This window comes from Pygocentrus nattereri, chromosome 6, assembly GCF_015220715.1.
Source record: "Pygocentrus nattereri isolate fPygNat1 chromosome 6, fPygNat1.pri, whole genome shotgun sequence".
In the NCBI taxonomy this organism is placed as follows: Eukaryota; Metazoa; Chordata; class Actinopteri; order Characiformes; family Serrasalmidae; genus Pygocentrus; species Pygocentrus nattereri.
In genome coordinates, this window is record NC_051216.1 from 15,564,018 (window position 1) to 15,591,240 (window position 27,223).

Here is a 27,223-nt window from a genome sequence, read left to right on the forward strand (position 1 = left end):
ACAAGTCTTGCATGCATTCTCACAAATACACAATCTAGCTAAGATTTTCTGTTTCCTCATAGCTAAGGTTAGTTAGGTAGCACTTTACTTTAGGATGCTGTTTATAAGGCTACATGACACCAACATAAGCTTGTCATGGCACCTGACATAACCCTACATAAATGCTTATAAATGTTTATTTCAATAGGCGTCATCTGTCATAAAGACTACTTTTTGATCAAAAGTTTGATCAAACTGGCAAATGTAAACTTTATAGCAAATGATGCCTATTTAAATAAGCACTAATAAACATTTTTTATAGGATTATGTCAGTTGTCTTGACAAGCTTATGTAGGTGTCATAAAGCCTCATGACCAGCACCCTTCAGAAAAATGTTACCGTTAATATAAAGTATAGAAAGATATTTTAATGTGAAACATTTTTTAGTACTCCATTATCAGAATTTCATTACTGGAAGAAACACAAAATACCCACATTTATTTATTAGCTATATTGATATTTGGATTCCTTGAAATGAATGCATGTGAGTGTGACCATGCTGTGTACCTGCCAATATAGGAAGTACATGGTGAAAACATTACAACCAAAACTTCTTTTTCTTAGCTCTCTGGGTTTCTGAGATAATTTGCATGTAAAGTCTTGTGCTAAAGCACTTTCTCATGGTTGAGAGGATGGAAGCAATCTAATCAGCACGGTTAGTACTTTAGCTACTTTGTAGCTACTTTCACAAAATTTGTAGCTAGCTACAATTTAGCTACTTTTCCAGAAAGAGTAGTGGCTACTTTTTAGCTACTTTCAAAGCGTGATTGTCAGAACATTTGTGAATCTGCAGCTGATACACCAAACAGGCCCAACTGATAACAAGACACTGCATTTAATCCTGTGCCAGAAAGAAACATACAATTGACACAAAACGATCACCAAAAAGTGTACCAATAATCAAACTTACCCACCCAAAGGCGTCATCCATCCATCCATCCATCCATCCATCCATCCATCCATTTTCTAAGCCGTTTCTCCGTCAGGGTCGCGGGGGGGATGCTGGAGCCTATCCCAGCATTCTTCGGGCGGAAGGCAGGATACATCCTGGACAGGTCGCCAGTCCATCGCATGGCAGACAGACAGACACAGACAGTCACTCACACACTCAAAGGCGTGATAGCCAACAAAAATTAAGACTGTTAGATCCTAACAGAAATCAACAAAAATAACTGAATACAAACCAGAGAATTGTGTGCAGTGTTGTTCAACTGTTGAAATAAAACTGCTCTAATTTATACATTTCAGAAAGATACACCAATCAGGCATAACATTATGAGCACCTCCTTGTTTCTGTGCTCATTGTCCATTTTATCAACTTCACTTACTATATAGGTGCATTTTGTAGTGCTACAATTGCAGGACCCCCATGGAGAGCAGGTACTATTTTGGTGTTGGATTATTCTCAGCACTGCAGTAACACTGACGTGGTGGTGTGTTAGTGTGTGCTGCGCTGGTCTGAGTGGATTAGACTGAGTGGACACAGTGTTTAAAAACTCCAGCAGCACTGTTGTGTCTGATCCACTCGTACCAGCGCAACACACACTAACACACCACCACCATGTCAGTGTTACTGCAGTGCTGAGAATGATTCAGCACCCAAACAGTACCTGCTCTGTGAGGGTCCATAGGGGGCCTGACCACTGGAGAACAGGGTAAAAGTGGGCTAACAAACTATGCAGAGAAACAGATGGACTACAGTCTTTAATTGTAGAACTATACAGTGAACCTATATAGTAAGTGGAGCTGATAAAAATGGACAATGGGCATAAAAACAAGGGGGTGCTCATAATGTTATTCCTGATCAGTGTATATACAGACATTTACATTCAGAGTCTTTATTAAACGGCGGCACGGTGGCGTGGTGGGTAGCGCTGTCGCCTCACAGCGAGGAGGGCCTGGGTTCGATTCCCTGGCCGGGCGGGGTCCTCTCTGTGTGGAGTTTGCATGTTCTCCTCGTGTCTGCGTGGGTTTCCTCCGGGTTCTCCGGTTTCCTCCCACAGTCCAAAGACATGCAGTCAGGCCAATTGGACGTGCTAAATTGCCCCTAGGTGTGAGTGTGTGAGTGACTGTCTCTGTCTGTCTGCCCTGCGATGGACTGGCAACCCATCCAGGGTGTATCCTGCCTTTCGCCCGAAGACTGCTGGGATAGGCTCCAGCACCCCCCCGCGACCCTGACGGAGAAGCGGCTTAGAAAATGGATGGATGGTCTTTATTAAACTTCAGCAACATTTTGAATCTGTTTGGGGTGAAAATCAGTCCTGAATAATCTCTCCACTGTTGCTGCTGCGGCTCCACAGCTGAACTAGATATTTAGGCAAAATAAAATAATCCTCCTTTACTGTAAAATCATGATAACACAATGTTCTAACACAGTTTTCACAATAAATTGTCACTGGAGTTAATGCATAACTTGAGTTTAACGCTAAAGACTAAAACTCAGACTGCTGGACACAGCAACATAGATAACAAGACAACAAAGAGAAAAAAGACGAACATGAGGAGGCACAACAGAAAACGACGCTGAACGAGGGACAACCGGAGACACAACAGAACAAGGAAAACAAAAATGCAACACAGACCAGGCAAAACAGAACCTGCTGCGACGTCCTCAGGGGCAGGCGGACCTGCAGCGATGTCCTCAGGGGCAGGTGGGCCTGCAGCAATGTCCTCAGGGTGCAGAGGCGCGGCGACTGGCGGCGGTATAGAGGTGCGGGTGTGCCGTGGGGTGAAGCCACAGGAAGAGGTGTGCTTGTGGGGTGTGGCAATGGGGTCAGGAACTCGGGTGGCATCCACAATGCCAGGCACAGAATGCTACGACAACCTGGAAGAAAACACAGAAACGGAACCCTCTTGGCCACTCCCCAGGCTCACCTGTGTTATGGGAAGCTCGCAGTGGTGCTTGAGAGCAAGCTGAGTGCCTTAGAATGGGCTTCCTGAATGTTACTTCCGTCTAACCTCATCTTATGCTACAGGTCGCTCCTCCCTGCAGCGATGATCAAGATGGGTAGACCCAAGGTGCTTACCTGGGATCTCATCATCATAACACAAAGCCAGATCTTTCTTCAAAGTTCTACAGGAACAACGAGATGCCCGAGTACCCTCGGTGCCAGGGGATTTGCTGTGTCCGGCTTGGTGGCGTTGAAACATAGCTAACTCCAGGCTGCTTTGAAACAGCTGGAGTTTCGTCCCAACAGAACAACCACATACCAGAGTCTCGCTCTCTCGCTGCATCCTTGGGCGGCTGGTCTTTCTGTAACGCCAGGGAGCGATGACACATACATTGAAAGAAGAATCAAAACAAAAACAGCACATGGACAAGACCAGAAGGTAAACACAAGCACATGGAGGACTGGGAGGGGCCAGTCGTGACACTACTAATATTTGTAGCTAACTACAAAAAGTAGCAAGCTACTTAGCTACTCCTCCATCCCTGCTAAGCCAGTTGGAGTGTCACCAGGATGAGTGGTCAGATTCCAGGGGTAGCCAGGGCCACCCCAACCACTCCATTGGCTTCACATCTGAGCCTTACCTTAAATATGTCTGTTCAACCAGAACATGTTCTGTACCTTAAGTTTATTTCTTTAGTTTTGCAGTTAGTGTCTGGGGCTATGAGGCTATTGTTCTAAGAAGTAATAGAAGCTTATTCCCCAGCAGATTAACATTGTCCAATCTATGTGGAACTCATTACAAACCTGCCTAAACCAGGTTGCGTTGTTAAATAATCTCAAGTAGACATTATTATGTGCTTTCTGACTCCGTATGACATACTGCTATTTCAAAACTAGGCAAATGTATGCTGCATAGCTAAACCAGCAGCAACATCTAGATTGAAGCCTTATTTTTGTCCAGTTTTATTGATAACAGTATGCCATACAGTGTCGGCCACATTAACACATTACCATAAAGCATGATTAGCAAGCATGATTGAGATTACCTTACAACCCAAGGCAAACATTAGCCATGCATTTGCACCTGGTGACTGTATGTTTGCCTTACATCTATTTGTTGACTACATTTTCTTGTAGCAAACCTAAAGAGGCAAATATTGTCTTGGCTTCTCAACTATATTGAGGATGAGGGGAAAAGTGTGTCAGTTTGATTTTTATGTGGACCATCAGTTTTAAACAGCGATGTTTCTCCTAGTTTTCACTTCTTTACCTCAGAAGCCCTCTTCGTTCGTTAGATATGTGTCCAATGAAGGTTTATTCCAGCTCGAGCTCTCATCTGAAACACCCTATGAAGCTATAAAACAGACCGCTCCGCTATGTCGGATTGCTTCAGGGGCTCAGATTTGATTCATATGTTAGTGGCCAACATCCTGAAGTCTCCCATGTATCCTGATTATTGTCTGTGTAACTGGGATCTCTCTTTCCTCCGCCATTACAAGCCACAGAGGCTCAGGCTGTGTTTACTTGGCACGGCAATGACCCCACTTGGGAGCGACTCCATCTAACGCATCAATCACGCTCGCCAGAGCTACTTAAAATCCTTTTTGGGAGCGTTATCCTTTTTTTTTTTATCTTGACAATATTCAAAATACCGATATGACTCCACACAGTTTGAGCATTTATTTGACATTTCCGAGCCTTTCCATTTATTATCGTCTTAATAACACGTTGCATGGCTAAAGGAAGAGAGTTTAATGGAAAGCTTCTAAAACACACAATATATTAGGTTTCACACAGTCAGTAAATCTGAATGTATCTTAGTATCCATGTGAGCAGTTTGAGTAGTGTAACTGGATCCTACATCAGCTTTCTGTAAGCTGTGTGCATCTTGTGCTTCAGTTCAGTCATTTCTCGGATCTGAGCAACTGAGGGCAACTGTCATTGCTGGTATGCAGGAGCAGCCAAATTTAAGGAGGAAGGGTGCAGGACAGTGGTCCAAGGAACACCATATAAAATGTCATTTTATTACATTTATTGCTATTTGTCACAGTGATGCTGACTGTCTCATACTAGCTGAGTGAGAACTGCTGCACAGTACTTAGTTTCACATCTTAGTGTTTTCATGTCTATAAAATCAGAAATTGCATGGTTGCACTCCTGGTGCCTTTTGTCCTCCCCCTGAGCACTTACTGGGAGCTTTGGCTGGATTGGTCCATTTTAATAAAAACCTCATCCTGGGCTTGCCAGCCTGGCCTGAACTGCTGGACCAGCTGATGCTGGTTAATGCTGATTTATACTTCTGCAAAAATGCAAGTAAATGCAGAAAGACAGATTTATAGAGAAACAGAAATGTGAATTCATGCTTTGCTGTGGCTCCAAAAATCTCAACTACGTGCTATGTGAATCTTACAAATATTCCCAGGTTTGAGAATGGATTGCTGGGACTTTAGTCTAAATTCATTGAAAGATAAGGTAATAATTTTAATTTCTGTTAGTACCCCTATGCGATTCAAATAGTAATAAAGCTACCAGTAATTCAAAAGAATATGTTTTGGCCATTCTGAATAAAACACAGTCATCTGAAGCATATAAACTGCAACCTATTTCATCTTGCAGCACTATAACAGTGACTCCTGGCATAATGCTACTGATGTTTTCCATGTCTAACAAATGCCTGAAATGCATTGGTGAGACTTCCACTTATATTAACAGTCAGTGGCATGTCTGGGACTTCCAGAAGGCCATTATTGATCGATTCCACTGTCACTTAGTGGTGAATCTGACAGTTTAGACCTTCAGTTCAGCTCCTGAAGTCCTAACCAATGTGAGAGCTAGCTTGGCTGTAACTGCTTATCTACTTTTGGAAAGATGGTCCTAATTAGACATTTTTCCATTGACCATTTAGTCATTTTGATTCCACTCAAGTGAACAATTAAGTAAGAAAGTTACTACAAAACTGTAGAGTTTAAAAACAATTAGCATGATTATTATACTAACTTATTTCACAGAAATCATTAGGCCTTGAGGGTGCACTGCCATTTTAGTGTTTCTTTTTTTATTTTCTTTAGATTTTAATTTGGTATTTACGACACTTCCCCCTAATGAGCACCTTAACATTATGTAAAAGATTTTTGACGATATGTGTTCACAGGTTTGCAGACACAGAGGTATAACTGGCCTTTAGCAGTGGGCCTCACCCGAGACCTAGGAAACCTGGGCCACTCCGCTGGCCTGGGCCAGTCTTCCTGTGTCTGGCTGGCTGTCTGCGGTAGCTGAGTGCCTCTGTGGGAGAGTGTGTGTGTCTTTGACTTGATGTGTGCGTGTGTGCCAGGTTAGTGCCGAACACGCCCAGTTGCATGATTTACAGCCCTGGCTTGTGAGGCGGGCAGCCCCATGAGGGACTCGCTCCATCTGAACTTATTACCAGTTTGGTTTTGGTTTCCTCCCGCCGCCTGCCACCGTGCCACACCTATCGCATGTTTCAGTCAATGAAAGCAGTGTGGCTGCTGGGGGAAAAGGCTGGCCAGCCTCCCTTGCACATTTGCCCTCTATTCCTCTTCGTCTTCATCTTTTTTTTCTCTTCTTGTCTTTCTTTTCCACGCCAACTGTTCCATGCAAACCATTTCACTTCTGAGCAGAGGAGAGTTTATGGTGAACTTTGGCCTCCTGATGGGCAGATGAGTTAAATGAATGGGCTTGTGCACGTCTTCCTCTCTGCATTCATAGATAAGGCCCAGTGCTCCCCTCCCATGCCATCACCCCCAGGCTAGGAGTGAACGCTTTGTTCTTGTCCTCTTTCTTTCTCTCCATCTGTAGCTCTCCTTCTATTTTTCTCTCTGAACCCCAACCGAACACAGGCAACAGAAGCTTCAACCACAGTAACTCTCTCACAATGTGAGCAGGAATTACATGGAGACGCTGATTAAGATGAAACATGTGGTAAAGCTCACTAGTCCCTGTCTGTTTTTAGGGAGGAACCTCCTCCACCCCGTAATTACCCAGCCAAGGATGGGACGGCCCCCATTATCTCTCACCTGGGGCAGGATGCTTGTGAAGAATTAATCAGCGGTAGAAAAAAAATCTTTATTTTTGGAAAGCTTTCATGTCTGTGGCTTTCCCTGGGCTAATTTAGCACTAAATGCGTATTTCCCCTGTATTTGACATGTAAATATGATGCTATTTAGCCCTCAATCACATTCCTGTTATGGAATGGAAGTCGGAATTGTGCAACAGTGCTACGCACTCTGAATAACCTTGTTTATGATCACCAGTTTTTCAGTCTGCTATTTAAAATGAGTTTTGTAGTGCTCCAAAAGCATTTTAAAGTAACATTAGCAGAACATTTTAGAGATTTATTGATATGTAGAGTCTTGGAAATATTTACAGCTTTCAGACAATAATCTCTATTCATACTGCACCATCTTGTCCAAGAGCCACGAAATCCACCATTGAAGGCAGACTGAACTTAAATGAACTGTGATGATGAAGATTAGGAGGGTAAAAGCAGTTGTCATGCTCAAGTCCTTGTCTTTCTAGAGGTTAATGGAGTGGCCTGTCACTGCTGCAGATGTTTGCCAAAAGATCTCATTCTAAATGTGCCTTGCTAGGCATGTAACGTTTGAGCGTCATCCAGAGAGAGAGACCTAATCCTATTTAAAGCGTTTGGGGCTGTCTTATGTTTGAGAAAGCAGAGTCTTTAACTGTGTAACGTACACATGCAGCTTAACATGGAATTCTAATGACATGCTTGGGCAGTTGACGAGTACAGAGTGATGGCATTGTATGGCTGTACCTGATGCTGAGCTTTCATACGAATTTGGGCTTATTTTCCTTAGAATAGAAAAAAGAAAGAAAGAAAGAAAGAAAAACCTGCCTGGCCACTTGAAACATGCTGATTGTGTTTTAATCGTGAGTTGCCAGTTTTGTCTCTAGAATTTTTCGCTTGACTTGTCAGAGGATTGAAGAGCTCAGAAGGTGCTTATTTGCACTAATTAGTCTTCAGTGGTAGCAGCCTCTCATCTGCCTGCCAGCGAGGCCCTGGCGCGGCCTGTCCAGGCGGATTTGCCTGACAGATGGTAAAATCTTCCCCAGCTTCCAAGATATTAACTCATTTTGGCTGGGTATCCTTATGAAGGTGGAGTGGCTAAAGCTAAGCGCCGTTCACTGGCCTTCTCCAGAGGAGCTGCGGTGATTTACTTAATCCCTATAGGAAGCCAGTCAGACTATATCAAAGCTTGCTGCAGGGTGTCTCCACACCAGACTCCCTGTCTCGGAATGGCAAAGACCCATTAATGTAACTGCATACCAGTATTCCCTCCCCATTCAGTGAGCAGTACTCGAATCGGACGAATCAACTCTTTTCCAAAGCTGTTTTAGTAACCAAGTGTGAATGAATGACTCACACGGGCACTCCAATGATATATCACTGTTGTTGGAAGGAAATCTTGTATGTCCATAATGGTAACTTTACAGGCCAAGGAAAAAAACGTTCTTTACTTATAATGTAAGTCAATGAAAGCAGATATTTTTCCAAGTATGTTTGGGTCATTATTTTGGTCCATTTATCATGAAATTTACATACAATGTAAAGGTCAATAAACAATGTCAAAGTTTGTCAAAAAACAAAACAACAATGGAGATATGAGGTTTTCTTCCAACAGCAGCGATATAGAAGTTTGTGAAATGGCACACATGAATGAATGGGAGAGACACTGTATGTGCCTTTATGTATGCTAGTTTCATGCTTTTATTCACCTAAAAATTGTGATTTTTAACATTCCAAAATGTGCCCAATCTATTGACTTATGTAAATTTGTATATAATGAATATTTGTATATGAGTACATAGGTGAGTGGGATCTGTGGAAAGTATTCATATACACACTCAAAGTGATTGTATACAGTACTGTACAAAATGGGAACATAATCCATTGAAATGATCATTTCTAAGTTGTATTGACTCCACACACCCTGTCTAATAGGCTTTTATTTTGTTGTTTTGTTTTACAACATTAGGTTATGAAAGGGTACAAATGTACTTTTCACCTGGGATAAAGTTATTTATGGTACACAATTAGAAAAAGCACTGTTGTACCCCTGAGGATAGATTTACATTGTTTATACCTTGATCAATGAAAAAAGTACCTGCACTGTATCTTTATTTCTAACAGTGTAGACAAGTGGATTTTCTCCCCTGACACATCTCCTGTGTGTGGCAGTATAGTCCAGGAGTGGGCTGTTATTTTGGTGGGGCAGCCCTGTGCTTGTGGGCAGTTACTGCACACGATGCTTTCATGACAATTCGCAGTTAATCTCTAAGCTGACAACTCCTGTCATCCTGGAGCTGCCATTGCTCCAGCACCGCAGAGACCGGTTCAGCAGCGCCCCCGGCTAGAGGAGAGGGCAATACTACAGGATTAAAGGATAACTTGAGTATTTGTAGAGCAAATCTCTATTTATCACAGCAGTGGCACGCTGTCCTTTGTCCATGACACTCATTTCAATGACTAGGTCTGTGCTGAATCACAGTGTACAGTGTAGCTAATTCATGAAGCTGGAAATCTGTGAGACACCTGTGAGATTGCAACAAGTATAAATGCACCTTAGAAGGTCAGAGGTTTGGCAGTTTGTGTTTTAACTTAACCCCTTAAATAGTAGATCCAAACTTATTATACACTTCTATAATTTAATGACTCAGATTGTTAAACTGTAATACATGTATTCACTGGAAAATGTGCCTTATGGTGTAATAAGCCATAGCTTTTAAAAGGTTAAAGCAATGATAGCAAATACAATGCATAGATCAAGTTTCCTTGTTCAGTGATATTTTGCTTTAGATTTTATGTTCTGAAAATCATGCTGTGGCTAATTATGATGAATTTAAAGAATAGAAAATAGGGGGGGCATGTTATCATGAATAACATCACAGCTGCGATTCCACCACTGCAGATAAACACAGCAATGATGTTACTCAAGATAACATAACTTAGAGTTTTGTCATACAACAGTTCTGCAAAAGAAAGAGAAAAGTAAAGCAGATAAGTCCTGAACCTAGTAGCAAATTTAATATTCTAGTTGTAGTATAATCTAATATATAGTTCATTTAATTAAAAACAGCAGCAGCCTTTTACACAGATAGAGCTATAAAACTGTCAGGTTCAGCTTTTTTGCATTTTGCCAGATTAAACTAAACATCACTTTGCTTCAGTCAGCCTTTAAAGCATTTCATTTACATTTTTGGCATACACTCTTATTCAGAGCGACTTATGATTTGATTTTTTTTTCTCCATAGGTAGGCGAAGGTAGTATTAGGAGTCTTGCCCAAGGACTCTTATTGGTATAGTGTAGGGTGCTTATCCAAGCAGGGGATTGAACCCCCATCTCCCACATAGAAGGCAAAGGTGTTACCCACTACACCAACCTACATTTCACCTTATTTGCCAAGTTGTGTTCTGTTAATTTCTGTCTAATTACTGTTAAAAACAAATTAAACATTACTTTTATTGAGCAATCACGGGGAAAAAAATATGGAATCACTCAATTCTGAGGAAAAAAATATGGAATCACTCAAATTGGAGATAGAAAATAAGGACACACCCAGTCAATTTCCTTTCCCTAAATGGACACCTGCCTCAGATTAGATCTGCTCGTTAGTCTGCAGTTAAAAACACCTGCAGTCATGACACCTTGGAGGGCTGCTGGATGAAGTGGAGTGGCAAGAACCATGGCTCCAACAAGAGAAATGTCTCTTGAAACAAAAGAGATGATTGTGAAACTTCTTGAAGAAGGTAACTCTTCACGCATGGTTGCTAAAGATGTGGGCTGTTCACAGTCAGCTGTATCCAAGATATGGACCAAATACAAACAGCATGGAATGGTTGTTAAAGCCAAGCGTACTGGTAGACCAAGAAAGACCTCAAAGCGTCAAGACAAAGAACTTAAGGCCATTTGTCTTGAAAACCGAAAAAGTACAACTAAACAGATGAAGCATAAATGGGAGGAAGCTGGAGCCAATGTATGTGACCGAACCGTAAGAAATCGCCTAAAGGAAATGGGATTTCAATACAGGAAAGCTAAAAGAAAACCATCATTGACACCTAAACAGAAAAGAACAAGACTGCAATGGGCTAAGGAGAGGCAATCATGGACTGTGGATGACTGGATGAAAGTTATCTTCAGTGATGAGTCAAGAATCTGCATTGGACAAGGTGATGATGCTGGAACTTTTGTTTGGTGCCGTTCCAGTGAGATTTATGAAGAGGACTGCCTGAAGAAAACAACCAAATTTCCACAGTCCTTGATGATCTGGGGCTGCATGTCAGGCAAAGGCACTGGGGAGATGACTGTGGTTAATTCTTCTATCAATGCACAAGTTTACATTGACATTTTGGACAGTTTTCTCATCCCTTCAATTGAACAGATATTTGGAGATGATGAAATAATTTTCCAAGATGACAATGCATCGTGCCATAGGGCAAAAACAGTGAAGGCATTCCTTGGAGAACGACACATTCAGTCGATGTCAGGGCCTGCAAATAGTCCAGATCTCAACCCAATTGAAAACCTGTGGTGGAAATTGGAAAAAAAATGGTCCACAAGAAGGCTCCGACCTGCAAAGCTGATCTGGCAACTGCAATCAAAGAGAGTTGGCACCAAATTGATGAAGAATACTGTTTGTCACTCAAGTCCATGCCTCAGAGACTGCAAGCCGTTATAAAAGCCAAAGGTGGTGCAACTAAATACTACTGATGTATTTTAAATGTTCTTTTGTTTATCTGTTTTTCATGATTCCATATTTTTTTCCTCAGAATTGAGTGATTCCATATTTTTTCCCCGTGCTTGCTCAATAAAAGTAACGTTTACTTTTCCACAATATTTTTTTTTAAATTTCTTTTAGTGTTTCTGAAAGCCAACAAGTTGCACTTTGGAATGACCTTATTATTGCATCATGTTTTTGATCTGAGTTTGTTCTACAGAATAAAATGTCTGAATGAGTGCTCATCCCAGACTGGTGATTCCATACTTTTTGCCAGGGGTTGTATATATAACCGGTGCTCATGGAACAATATAGTTTTTGTGATAAAATGCTTTTCAACCAACAAGATTGGGTCATCAGAACTTTCTGTTGTATAATGAACAGCATATACTTCCTAAGAATGAGTACCCTATTATCACCACCACTAAAGGCACCAATGCAGAAGTGTGTCCTACAGCCAAGATCCAGGTTTGATTCCCATCTGTGCCATGTGTATATGTACTCTCCTAGATTGTTCTCTTTGAGGACACAGTCCTTAGGCAACAAATTTGCATGGGTCTGCTGTTATAGTCATGCACTTAGCATTCTCATCTTAATGACATGTTAAAAGTGCCGATAAAGTACCTGTGCTAGGCCAGTTCAGCTATCTTCAGGTCACTGGGCAGTTTTTTTGATAGTTGAATGCTCTCCTTTATGTTAATGGATAGAGTTACGGCCTGCTGTTTACCTTAATATCAATTACTATCTTTATACATCAGGTTCTGGAATGGCACTATTAAAACTTTAATATGTTGAAATTGTTTAATAGCTGTTAGACACAGACATAGTGGTCAGTAGCAAACAGTGAATGTCTTTTGTAGCTTTTAAAAAGGATCCATAGGCTTTCAAATATGTCTGGATCCATATGACATATTATTCACTTTGCTTTTTTGTAAATGTTATTCTAAGGTAAATGGATTTCAATTTCACTTTACTTTCAAGAGCCTTCAAGGTTTGAAATGGAAATGGATTTATTCTCTGTTTTCATTTATCTTCTAAAGCCTGGAAAAAAGCAACGTACTACTTTCAGTCTGGCATTTGACAGAGTGTACTAGATGCCCTTCTCTGGTGAATCATTTGAACTAGCAGTGCTGCAAAACGCATTCTCGTGACCCTTGGGGAAGTCAGTACCTTGGCTGTTCTCCAGCCTCCAAAAAAGACATGAAAATACTTAAGCTGAGGAGGAAAGGACAACAGTGGAGGTAAATTGTGGTAGCATGTTGTGCCAATGGAACCAAATTGCTTCTAAAAATATCTTGCCCAGCACACTTCAGTTCACAGGACACGAGTGCCCTGCTCAAAACCTGACCGCAATTACACAAAATGACTGTTTTCTCTTCATCTTCATAATTTCCAGTGAAGTTGTAATTCCCTGTTCAGTAAGTGTCAGCATCAAGAAGGCACAGAGGAAATGGGCACCGCCTTGCTATATTTAAAGGCCGAAGTATTCCAGGTACACTTCCAAAATGTGCCTTCTGCACCACGCCAAGCATTTACCAAAAGTCCCACAAGTGGCCACCTGATTCCGAACCATGCCAACCCTTCCGCTAAAGCCTGTCAAACACTTCAGCTCTTTTATGATCGAACGGTCACATTCAAAATCAGACTAAATAAGAGTGCACAAGGAATAAAATCACCTATTCTTGCAGTGCTAAAGATGCTGTTGTGAAGTTGTTGCTGGGGAAAAACACAGCCAACCTTTTAGTCATGTAGCAGACTCTGAATTATGGTGTTGCTGTGTAGACTAGCAAACATTATCCATCCCTCAATGTTCTGGATCACTCATGAAAGAGTGTCCCTCTCCTAGATTGTTCTGTTGGCAATCATACAGTATTTGAAGGAAGCCATGTTTTCCTACAAGCTGTCAAAAAGTAATGTTTTTATATTCCATTGGTGTTCAATCAAAGTACTGTTTTGCAAATCAATATATGAACACACAATTTATTGGATGTTTGAGGAACAGGAACAAGTTATGACGTCCAAGTTATGAAGTCCTAAACAGCATTTGGCTGGTATTTGGTGTATCTGTCTAAAACAATGACATCGTGTAGTGTGGGGGGTGTGCTTGGAAGAAAAGTATAGATTTCTGAGGAAGGACCTTTGCTAAATAGAAGAGGCTTGTCTGTAGTATCAACACTACAACTGCCATTTTATGCTTCACCATCATGCTGTAGAAAGACATCAAAGAAACATAGTTGCTACCAAATTAATTATATCAGTGAGGAGCCTTCAGGGCCTGCTAGGCCTTCAGAGAAGATCAAATGATTTCTGGGAAGTAAAAGTACGTGTTTGTAAGTTGTAGTTCATTTTCATTTTAAACAATCATCATACTTGTGTTTAAACACTGCACATAATATAGTAATATTTCATTTCATGCTTAAGACAGTTTGTCTAATCAAGACTTTTCTTATGCTATTTGTGCTGACCGGCCACTTTATTAAGTACTCCTCCTTTTATCCACACTCCTTGCCCATTTTATCAGCTCCACTTACAATATAGGTGCACTAGAACTGTAGTTCTACAGTTACAGACTGTAGTCCATCTGTTTCTCTGCATACCTTGTTAGCCCTCTTTTACCCTGTTCATCAATCATCAGGACCCACGAGGGACCACCACAGAGCAGGTATTATTTGGGTGGTGGATCATTTTCAGCACTGCAGTGACACTGATGTGACGGTGGTGTGTTAGTGTGTGTTGTGCTGGTAAGCGTGGATCAGACACAGCAGTGCTGCTGGAGTTTTTAAACACCTCTGGACTGACAATTGTTCCACGGACCAAAAAAATCAAGCCAGCAGAGTCCAGTGAACACTGATGATGGACTAGCGGATGACCAGCACAAACTGTGCAGCGACAGCACAGTTTGTGTTGGTCATCTTACTGTCTCACAGCTACTGTCTCTAACTGGACACCAGGAAGGTGGATCTACAAAGTAGGGCAGTCTAATAGAGTGGACATTGATTGGACACTGCTTAAAGATTCCAGCAGCACTGCTGTGTCTGATCCACTAGTACCAGTGCAACACACACTAACACGTCACCATCAAATCAATTTCACTGCAGTGCTGAGAATGATCCTCTACTGAAAAATACCTGCTCTGTAGTGTTAGCGTGAGGGTCCTAACCATTAAGCAACAGCGAGAAAGTGCACCTATCTGATAACTGGAGCTTAGAAAATGGACAATGAGTGCATATGCAGAGATGTGCCTAAGATTCAGTGTGTTAATATTATAAGCCTGTGTGAACAGGTTCTCTCTCCGGACCCAACATTTTGTGACAGGCTGGCAGACAAAATGACCTGTTTTGCCCAGTGGTGCTGTTGAGAGTTCACTGAAGGCTGCCTCTCTGTTTGACTCCACAGGGCACACAGTGCCAGCATTCCGCAAGAGCACTGGCCAGCGCTGCCGTCTCCTCCCTGGGCCATGTTTGGGATGTTTCACCCTGCTCCAGCACAGGTGGTTCACATTTAGAGGTGAGGGCTATATATAGCCCTGCGAAAACACAATCCAGGTGCTTTTTTTATAGCGAACAAAGAGGCTAACAGAAAGCGAGGCTGCAGCCCCCTCGCTGGGTTTGTTTTATGAACAGGATCTCTGAAGTATGCAGGAAAGATAGGGCCCGGCCAGCTGGGACAGACAGGCGCTAACTCTATCAGAGGGGGTGGCACAGTGAGCTGTAAATGACACCAAACAAGGCCTCTGGTTTCATGTGGTTTTAGCATAAATGTAGAAGCATGGGTGGTGGATGCTTGCCAGGTTGTGTGATAACTGCCGTTGCTCCTGATTATGGGCCACTTACCCTTATGAAAATAAAATATATTGTTATACTGTATGTGTCCAATATGTTCCAAAATATAAATGGAATCTATTTTCCATATACTACTGTTTTTTATGTGTATAAGGCTTAGAAGTGAATGGGTTATGCTTTCTTGTAATGCTTCAGATGTAAGTCATTCTGACTGAACCCTATTTGACTGCTTATGTTATTGCATTTCCATATGTTTGTGGCCAGGAACATTAAAAAGATCTGTGGCTAGACTCACAAAAGAGTCTTAAGCTTCAGAAAAAAGTTGATGAATTCTACATAAAACTTCTTAAGAATGTTCTTCATTTCGTCCTTTATATTTCTCTTAATAACAACTATAAGATCAAGTGTTATTCTTGAAAAAGAATATCTTAACCTTACTTTCCTAACCAGGATCACACTTGTCTCAGACTGTAAGAAGTGACAAAGTAAACCTTTCAACTGTAACTTCTAATGAGGTTCACAACACAAGTTAAAATGCTGGCTGTTTCCTCCACCATCACTTCCAGTTCATGTTTTTTTTTTTTCTTTTCAACTTTTAACTTCATTTTTTACCTATTTTGTTGTTCTTGGGGGCTGATGTGAGTTAAGAAAATAGTCAGTTATCAGAAATATGGTATAATTTCTGGTAATATGTAAAATGTAACATGACATTCATGGTCTATATGCAAATAACCTAAAGATTACATATGGAAACACTCTTATTAACCTCTTAGTGTTTGTCTTAAGATCCAGCATAAGTTTTTTCATATGAAAGCCTTTGTGAATCCAGCCTCTGGTTCTCAGACTCATAAAAAGCCCCAGGAATGCATCCGCTCCTCCAATTTTACAGGTCAGGTGCTGCGGACATCGCCGCTACATGTACAAACTTTTTAAAATGTCTCTTTCAAATATTTAGAAAGAGGTATTATTCCTGGGAACTGCGGCGAAGGACGAGGCACCCAATGAGACATGTTTTGGAGAATTCCGCTAGCCACTGTTGGTCTGGGGAGACATTTCGGCAATGCCGCGCTGGCCGCAGAGGCTGTTCCACTGGCCGTCTCTGGAAGATGAGTCCCAGAGGTTATTCGCGTTGCCAGGCCACATTACTTTGCCCACTTCCACCCTCTACCTCTATGAATTCAGCTAATGCCGCAGCTTGACAGTGGCAAACGAATATGCGCCCAGGTCCATCAGTCAAAAGTGATCCCTCTTCACTTAGCACAGGCCTCTGACAGAGACAAGGCTCTCTTCGAGTTACAGAGAAACTTTTCAGGAATCTTGTTTTTTTTTCCTCTTTCTCTCTCCGTCTCTCCGTTCCTAGAGAATAGATGTCAGGGTTTGATTTTATTGCAGGGTGCAGCCTTCACCATGCTGGCGTCTGGATCTCATGTCAGCCACATGCCTGATCCTTATCCAGAAAGCTGAAAATAAGCACTGCTATTCCCCGGCAGTATTTGCTGCTCCAGCTCAATGGATGGGAGATTTTGATATGCAGTTCTTTCATAATTGTCACTTCCCTTTGGTCTCTATGTACCTTTCCATTTCCCTGCTTAATCTGACCCTTAAGTATCTTTTTTTCTGTTCTTTCTTGCTCCATGTTAACACTCTCCAGGTGTGAAAGGCAAGTTCTGAGCACATAAAATGGATTTTTCTTTGGATTTAAAACAATATTGAGGGAGTGCTGCTGATGGACAAGTTTTCCACTTTGTCTGAAAGGGCCCTGTTACTGAGAGGAGGCTGCCTGCAGTATTAAGTGGTGCTTGTGACAGCTCTGCTGATTGCTGCCTGACATGGCTGTAGTCAGAGTGCTGCTATCATCCGTACTCAGCCTCTCAAACCCACCCTGTCTAATTCAGTGCAGTGAACCTTTCATATTTGTGCTTGAAAGGAGCAGCATTGGATTACCGGGCCCTCAGAAGGCCTGCAGTGTTTTCACCATTACTGTGTCATCCTATGGCTCATTGAATTACATGGACTATCTTTCAAAAGAGGTCCAGTTGCGTATTGCGTCAATTTGTACCACCCTGTTTTTGCTCATTAGCTGCACAGTACAGTGTAGAAACTCAATTTAGCAAGACTTTTACTAGATACATCAATTTATTTCGCAGGACATCACAAATGACTCACTTGTTAATGACAGTCAAAGGCGGTTTAAAGTTTTATTGAGCAACTAGGTTGTTGATATTAGTTGATGGTTTAGCATTTGTGTGTGTATGTTTGTGTGTATTGGCAAAGAGATTTGAGCCTTTTGGGTGAAAGCATTACTTGTCCATATATTTTTTTTTCCTGTAATTTTTCTAGAGGAGCCAGATGTTGCTGGTTGTGGGGCTATACTGGCTAGACCGGCTTGGGATGAAAACGTGGTAAATGAAAAGCAGGTGAACACCTTTAGCTCTGTTAGTCATGCACATCAAGCTTGTTAACCACTTATTTCTTTAGGCCACATTGCTTTTTGAACCAAGGAGCCAATCAGCCAGGTGACCAACGCCCTAGCTGCCCAGTCTGTCACATAATAGCTTTTTCAGCAAGATATAGATGTAGTATCCAGCACACATGTCTATTCACATATACTGCCAAAAGTTAGCTTGAAATTTGGCAAAATATATGTAGGTACAAATATTTTGATTCCCACTCTCAGCCACAGCACCGGCTTCAACACATTTTGTTTCAGTTATTTCAAACCAAATTCAAACAATATGTGCATCTGTCTTCGTGTGCTCAGTTGTCTTTTGGTCCAGCCTTTATTGCAAGAGTTTAATGAACTGCCAAACTGGATACACATTTTCATTTCAGTATGTTGACTCCCATTTACTCTTGTGTGACAAGCACTATAAAGCTCTGTTGAACAACAATATTCTCAGTTAAATTTCAAACATATGGACTCAGTATGGCTTTTCTCTATGGGTTTGACCCTCTGTGGCCAAGCATACAGGACGCTATTATAATTTGGAAGTAACAGGGAGGCACAGATTGCCTACAAATAAAAAGTGCATGTAGGAAAGTATTTTTAAAATGTCTGAATTTTTTTGCTGTTTTATCATTTTTTCAGTTAGAAAAGTTCAAAATCGCCAAGTAGTGACCTGTGACAACATTTTAGCCTTTCATTGCAGGCCCTGTCAGATCTTCATAGGGTCACCCAACATTAAACAGCATTAAATGGATAAATTTGCAGTTGACTGATTTGCCATTATGCCGTATTTCCTGTCCCATTATTTCAGAAGGTCCAACAAAAGCCACCCTTTCCTCTGAAAAACATTATGCATTAAATGGAAATAAATAAATAGCTTGTCTGTGTATTGTCTGAGATTTAATTGGAAGTAATTTTTTGCAGATGAGCACTTTGGAACAATGGCAGTGGCAGCGCTTGGGAAACAGGAGCTTTGTAGAGTGAATCGAGGAGTGGCCCTTGGACACAAGGTGTTGGTTCACATGAGAAAGAGAAAAAGAAAATTTTGCATACATTTGGCAGCCGGACGCTTCAATTATTCTTCTTTTGCTTCCTGCAGTTCTGCCTGACCTAGATTTGCTTATAATTAAACCATGGAATACGGAAACAGTGTCAAAAGCTATAGAAATCATTGTGTTTTTGCCACAATTGCATGGAAAAGAGTTCACAACTGAAGCAGGAGCAGAACTTTGTTTGTTTCAAAAAGTGTCATTTAGTTCTGTGATAACAATCTTGGCACATTCCTGTCTCAGTTCATTAGTTCTTTGACGAGATGCAGTAAACCATTTTTTGACATTTTCAGTCTAGCTCTTGAAACATAAGTCTGGAATTTTGTTAGTGATGAATACAGGGATGCACTGTGGTTTATGTAGTCAGCCATTTGGAAATTTCTGTTCATAAATTTTGATGAAGGTGCCCATCCGGCCTATAACCTCTCTGTCTATCTGCCTGTTTGACCCTCCTTCTCTTTGACAATTGAAATGCCTCTCATTAACACTATAGGCTATTGTGACTGGTGGCATGTTAGTAGCTCCCACATGAACTTTAGCAAGAGCTACAGAAGTGCAGAGCTCAATAGTGACGCTCTGAATTTATTTATTTATTCATTTATGTTGCTGTGTTGTTTTCATCACATAAAAATGAGCAAAAAAAGTGCAAAAAGGCATCCCTTGTTCTTTACAAAAGGTGGAAATGGTGACACTTTGTAGGCTGCTTTGCATTTTGGTAGTTTCACCACCTTTAGGATCTTACACCAAACTTTCTGAGAGCTTTCATGAATAGTTCCGTTTGAGCTGCTGTTGGAGATGCTCCATATGTGATGAAGCAAAAGACAAGCCAGTTTTTTGACATCTAGTTGTCTTGGTTGTCACCATGCCAACTCCAGAGATGCCAGTGATTGCGTGAGTGCATGAAACTCACAAAAGGTTATTTAACAAAGGGGGAGTAAAATGTAGGAATTTTGTTGCCCAAAAATCATGTTCAGTGTGCAAGATATCAGACGCACATTATATTGTCTAATTATTATGCACATTTACAATACTTGTAACAACAATGTAACCACTGGTGATGTGTGGTAGCGCAGAATGTTTCACTTACGAGTTTACACATGTGTAATAGATTAAAGGTAATTACATTTGTATGAACTGCTTTCTTTCCAACAAGACATTTCTGATTGTAACAGTAGATGTGTAATTACCTACATAGTGAGACTGCATGGTTTAATGCTAGAACATTAATCTATCTATAATTGTAAATACATCTCCAGTAGTTACATTGTTGTTGCACGTGCTATTAATGTGTAACTATATAATTAATAGAGACTTATAAAAAGAGGGACCACGTATCATCAGTCAGAGTTAATGTCCAAATAAATCATTAGTGTATAAAGAACTTTAGAGTAAAAGCATAAAGACTTGCAAAATAGAGCCCAGTGGATTTGAAGATCAGAAAAGCATCCACTACTACTTGGAATGTTTAGTTCTTAATACAAGCAACCTGCAATCTTCTTTTAATTTGATTGGTTTCAGTCTACCAGTTTGTTATTTTAAACTGTCTGGGCAAATGGGTGTTGCCCCTTGGATCTCATGTAAAGCTCTTTCTGTGGTTGTATGAGCCGTTGTTGTTTCTTGTTAATACCACATCTAGCGTTAGTTATACTTGATAATGAGGTATGAATGTTGAGTTTATTCAAGACTAAAACATACAGCATTATTGAAAATTACTCTGGGAGGCTGAGCAGACCATTGATAATACATTTCTGGTGACATCTATGGGATATAGACTTCAGACAGCCATCAACTGCAGTCAAGCAATTTATTTTATCACACCTTTATTTCAGATTTATTTTGGTAAAACTGTATTTGATACCTGCTTCATAACATTGACATAACCATGCCATAAACATGTCATGGAAGATGCATTGTGAGATACCCTGACAGGTTATGTCTAGAAGTATAAGAGTGTCATCTTACCATTACCAGTAACTGTGGTGAAATGTGTCATAATGGAGGACAAAGCAAAATTTAGCACATGACACATTATGACATCTGTCATGACAATTACTGGTCATTATGTCAATGTAGGAGGGCTCATGAATATTGTCGCTGTTATTTTGTCCAATTCCATGGGCTCCTGAGGTCATTATTTCAGTCCAAATCCAATATGCTTGATCAGAAATGGTGTCACTATCCAGTTAGGCCTACTACTGTGTCATTGTCTAGTTAGGCCTAATATAGACGTAACTGTAGTTCACTGTCTTTGTGAATTACAATGAGTCTGTGTGAAGTGTGAAGTGGTCAACTCAGCTTCAGACCCTGACGTCTGAAGAAGGAGTGGCTGGCCACTGAGCCGTTACCTCCAGCTTGCATGTTATGAAAAATCAGGCTGCCGGCCATCCCGCATCTCCTTCTACAGGCTCCCTCCAGAGGTACAGGATGTTTATGGGGTACAGTGTGCTGTTTGCATTTGGGTTATGTTTACAAATGAAGGATGTCGTAGCAACGTAGACTCTGACCTTTTGTTTAATACAGTCACTGGGTCTCCGTTCCCACGATGAGACTAAGTAAAACCACCATGTTACAGGAGAGAGACAGAAAGAGCGAGAGAGAGGGAGAGAGAGAGAGAGAGAGGGAGAGAGAGTGGTTCAGCGGGTGGTAGCAGGGAGACTTGTAAAAAGCCTGGCTCTTTATTGCAGCTGACAGTAATGATGTTGACACTGTCAGTGGCTGGTGGCATGGCACCAGCAGGAGCCAGCATGCTTGGGGTGGTTTGGCCAGTCACCTTGTGAGCAGGTCCAAAGCCCTCTCCCACGTTAAAAAGCTTTTCACTGCGCTGCATGTGTGGCCTTTGCCAGGCTCCGACCCTACCTCAGTAAGCCACAGCAGTGCTGCTGGAAAGTACGGCGTCACTCTGAAAACACCCAGCCCTGCTCACTTAGCCTTTCTACCAGCTCTTTCTCTGGGTCCTGCTTCTGAAAGCCACTGTGTCCCAACCTTGCTTTGCACTCTGACAGTAGCCACTGGCCTTGAACTGTATGGTCAATATAGGGCAAGAGTCATGCTATAGTTTGGTCTCCATTAGGCTATGTTAAAAGCTTTTCACTGTGCTTCAGGTAGACTTTTTAGATGCAAAGCCCCACATGGACCTGGCTACAAAGTTTCTAACTAACTAACTAACTAACTAACTAAGTAAGTAGTTAAATAATTCAATAACTAACTACGTAACTAAGTAACTAACATAGTAACTCCCCAACATACTGACTAATGTGCTAACCCAGAAAGCAACTAAGTGTGCAATAAACTCAATAATCAACTATGTAAATCGGTAACTCACAAATTCAGTAACTCACTAATTAAGTAAGTCCATAAGAGACTCACTAACTCAGAAACTAACTTATTACTAACTAAGTAACTCAGTAACTAGCACAATAACTAACTTAGTAACTGAGTCATTCATTCCTGTATAGCAGGCTCCAAAATGATACTTCATAAGAGCAGTGCTCTGCATCAATAGCTACTTTTTATTAAGAAAAACATTTTAAAGCTTCAAGAAATCTGAGGATCTGAAAAAGAAAATTGTCTGTATTATTTAATGAATGTCAACAAAAGTTTTTCACTTCAACTGCAGCAGAAAACCACTTGATACCTAAAATCTCACACTGCAAAAACCTTTATTGGAAATGTATTTGTTCAGAAAAATAATAATGATAAAAATAAACAAACTGTGATAAAAAAAATAAACTGCTGGGCTTATTTCGCATCCCTAATGAACCTTTCAATGACTGGTTACATAGCTAGTGCACATAGATTTATAGATTTTCTTAAAGCTAGTTTCCTGGACAGGATTCAACCTAGCCTAGAACTTAACTTCTTTAATAACACATTATTCACCAATGCAAATTCTTTTTAGTCTAGACTCAGACTTCTTCTGAAAACTGAAACCCATTCATTTTCTCAGTCATTTTAAGCCTTGGAATTAACTTCATTTGTTGCGTGAAAAACACACCTTTATGTTATGCCCTGAAGAAACTTATTAAAATGTATATACCAGCATGCCATCTCAAGTTTATTTCTCCTTCTGGGCTGCATTTCTGTTTAGCAAGGGCAGTAGTCACTTGGGATGCATCTCAAGTTAAAGCCTAATTGATTCCAAATATGTGAAAAACAAAGAAACGTGAGCTTTTTAAAAAAAAAAAAAATCTAATTAAATCAATGCCTCCTTCATTTTTATTTTATTTTTTTGCAGCTGATTGGAGAACATTTCTGCTGACTCGTGTAAATCTGAATTATCCTTTAAAACTTGACATCATTCAGTCTCTCCCTGAGGCTACAACACTCTATATTTAACAAGTGTCACTGAGGCCAAGAGAGAAGAGAGAGAGAGAAACACTGGAACATGTTGTCTCATGCTTGAAACATTCACTGCATAGGATGCGTGTTGTGCATAACTGTTACAATTCATGAACCATATAACATACCACTTCACTAACATCTGCATACATTTATAATGCTAGTGCCAGTAAGCTGCTGTTGTATCTCGGAACAGAAAAAGATGCCAGTACTCACAAATCCATGGTGGAATATTAAAGCTGTAGCCTTTAGAATTTTGCAGATGTGCAAGCGGGAAATGCTATTTTAAAACCGGAGAAATCTGAGTCTAAGTGAATTTTTTTTTTTTCGTTCCTGGCATGTTGAATTCTTTAAATGTCGTTAGGTGACGTAATAAACTAGAGAGACAATTATAGGTGCTATTCTTGGTTGTTGTGACGCATGTCTCCTTGCAACTTGGTTTCCTGTTGCCTCAAAAGTACTCACTGACTTCGCTGGTGAAGTGTCAGTGCCTCTGTGAAGAAGAATAAGTGTAACTGTTAAGTGTAACAGTAATCGTCTTAATTAGTCCCCGGTGACCTTCTTGGTTGAGCAAAAAATAGACAGAGTGCACTAGGTGTTACTATCCAGCCAATCGCCATACATTTTGTATGCAAGAAGGAAAAATTTGCATAATGAATGAGATAAGGTTACATGGAGGTGCGTGACTCATTCACAAACGTCCATTTCCTGCTCTGACTGGAAAGGTGATGTAGTGTGAGTAGTAAAGGCATTGTCACTATGTGACGCCTCCGGTTCCCTCCTTCAGCTCCAAGCTCCTCTTAACTGTCTATGCTGCACTACAGTAACTGGGTGTGATGACACTGCAATTCTTCACACTCATAACCACTAGTATAGTAGTACAGATATTCAGCATATGGCCACCTTTGAGGATACTGATTCACCGTACCCTTACATACTTGTATTCTATACGGATACAGCTGCTCTCTTAAAAAGGTGCCAAAAGGGTTCTCTGCAGTGAAGAACCTCTTGTGGTTCCCTAAAGAACCTTTTGGTGAGTTGTTCTTTGAAGAAACATTTTTGTAAGTAAAATCCTTTAAATTAAGTTAAATGTTGTAGATGTATATTAAGCCCTTACATGGCCAGGGCCCAAAGTTTTCTTATTACACATTTCTAGAACCTAAAAATAGTGTTAGGATTTGGAGTCAGAAACCACAATCAAACACCACCTGTATAACCACAAGTTCTTTGGTGGGGGGTGCCAGAAGAAAGCCTCTGCTGTCAAAGACCAACAGACTCAAGCTCCTATAGTTTAGCCAACATTACTGGATCGGTTGGTAGGACTGTGTTCTATGGTTAGTTGAGACCAAATAGAATGGAGTGTGCTGTGGACTTAAAGATAGCCATACAGAAAATTACCTCATCCTCAGTGTAAGGTATGGTGATGGATCTGTGATACTGGGGAGCTGTTTTTCCTCCAAAGGCCCTAAACAGTTTATTCAGATGCATTCAACAATCAAAATCAATACCTATCTGCCTCAGCCACATTAGGCCATAATTTGTTTCTTCCAGCAGGACAATTATCCCAAGCATGCCTAAAAATCATTAAAAAATTGTTTACTGACCACAGAATAAAGGTTTTGCAATGGCCACCCCTGTCCCCTGACCTAAACCCTATAGAAAACCTGTGGGAGGAACTGAAGAGGAGAGTCCACAGTGTGAACCTCAGAATCTGAAGGTTCTGGAGAGATTCTTTGTAGAGGAATGGTCTCAGATCTCTTGCCATGTGTTTTCCAGGCTCATTAGGCATTATGGGAGAAGACTTATAGCTGTTATCTTTGCAAAGGGAGGCTACACAAAGTATTAAAGGAAGGGCTGCTAGTAATTGTGGACACACAGATTTGATAAAAATATTTATTTCATGATATCATTTACGGTTACTTTCAATCATGGTATACGGTACGGGGCAGTCGTGGGCTGCAGGTTAGGGAACTGGCCCTGTAACCAGAAGGTTGCTGGTTTGATCCTCAGTGCTGACAGTCCATGACTGAGGTGTCCTTGAGCAAGACACCTAACCACCAATTGCTCCCCGGGCGACGTGGATAGGGCTGCCCACCATTCCGGGCAAGTGTGCTCAATGCTCCGTGTGTGTATTCACTAGTGTATATGTGGTGTTTCACTTCACGGATGGGTTAAATGCAGAGGTGGAATTTCCCGTATAACTTAAAAAAAAGTGTGTATATATATATATATATATATATATTGACCGAATCTTCATATATATGGAACATTACGCATAAGGAACATAAAAAATGAATAATATAATTTATAAAATGTTTCGTTCAGGCAGAGAGGGACTTTTGGGGTTGTGTGTGTTTTAGCCTTGGCCCTGCCCTCCCCCATCTGCTAAATACACTGTTTACATTGTTATTTAATGTTGTTATGTTGCTGTTCTTTAGTTACAGTGTGTCTATGTGTTTACTGTGTTATTTAGTGTCCAGCTCAGAGTTAGTGAGAGTGTGTTTGTGTTTGGTGACTATCAGAAGAAAGTAGGGCTAGGATTGACCTACCTCAATTTTCAGTTGCTTTTCAAGTGCCATTGTTTTCCCTTGCTCTCAATAAATAGCATTTTTCAAACAGAAATTATGTCAAACTATGTACAATTTGAGCTCTGTATCAGTAGCTTCACTTCTTATATCAGCCACTCTCAGATCACTCTGTCCCAGGGATCACTGTGTATACATAATGGTCACTTTATCAGAATTCCCTTCCTTTAAGCTCCAATTAGAGTCAATGCCCATTTATTAATGCACAGATTTTGTTGGTCATCCTCAACCCTTCAAATCAAATCAAATTTATTTGTATAGTGCTTTTTACAACGGATGTTGTCACAAAGCAGCTTTACAGAATTTCGGAAAAGACAAAGTTTCTACAGGACTGTAAGAATGTACAGAAACCCCCCTGGTGGGCAAGCCAGGGGCAACAGTGGCAAGGAAAAACTCCCTCAGAACTGAGGAAGAAATCTTGGGAGGAACCAGGCTCACCAGGGGGGACCCATCCTCCTCTGGTCAAACTACCTACAAGTGATTATACTACTAATATTAATAGCAGTAATATTGGTATTAGGAATAACTAGGAGTCTATGAGAACATCAGCATAGGGTGGGCAGCTCGTCCAAGGCAGGTGGTGGCAGCTGGGGCATGGGCAGCTGGTCTGAAGTGGGTAGCAGGTCAGCAGTCAGTCGTCCTTCAGTGTCCAGCCAGACATATGGGTGAATTGTATACTCGGAAAGAAAGCAGGTAAATGGAATTAGTTTTAATCTATCCGTTTGTACATAAACAGGGAATGTAAACATTTACAGAGTGTGGCTAACGACTCCGGCAGATCTGACTATGACAGCTTAACTAAAAGGAGAGAACCAGAAGGACACACAGACACGGCAGCACTCTGAAACAGTTTGGCATCCCTCCGCTCCACCGTCCACAAACCTGAGTGACCGCGTGCAAGCAGCGGGACGACAGCACCAGCGCCTCAGTTTACTATAATTCCCTGTGTCCATGGACCCCTGGACCTGCTGCCTTTATCTAAGGGGGAAGATTAGCTACCAAAAGCTAAACTGAACAAGTGAGTTTGCAGCCTAGTCTTAAAGATTGAGACTGTGTCTGAGTCCCGAACAGTTTCTGGAAGATCATTCCAGAGTTTGGGGGCCAGCTGAAACCTTCTGAATTCTGGGGATTATTAATAAGCCAGCACTCTGTGATCTGAGTGGTCGTGATGGCTCATAATGAGAAATAAGGTCTTGCAGGTACTCAGGAGCAAGACCATGTAGGGCTTTATAAGTCAATAAAAGGATTTTATAATCAATACGGAATTTAATAGGTAGCCAATGGAGTGATGATAGCACTGGACTAATATCCTCAAATTTTCTAGTTTTAGTGAGGACCC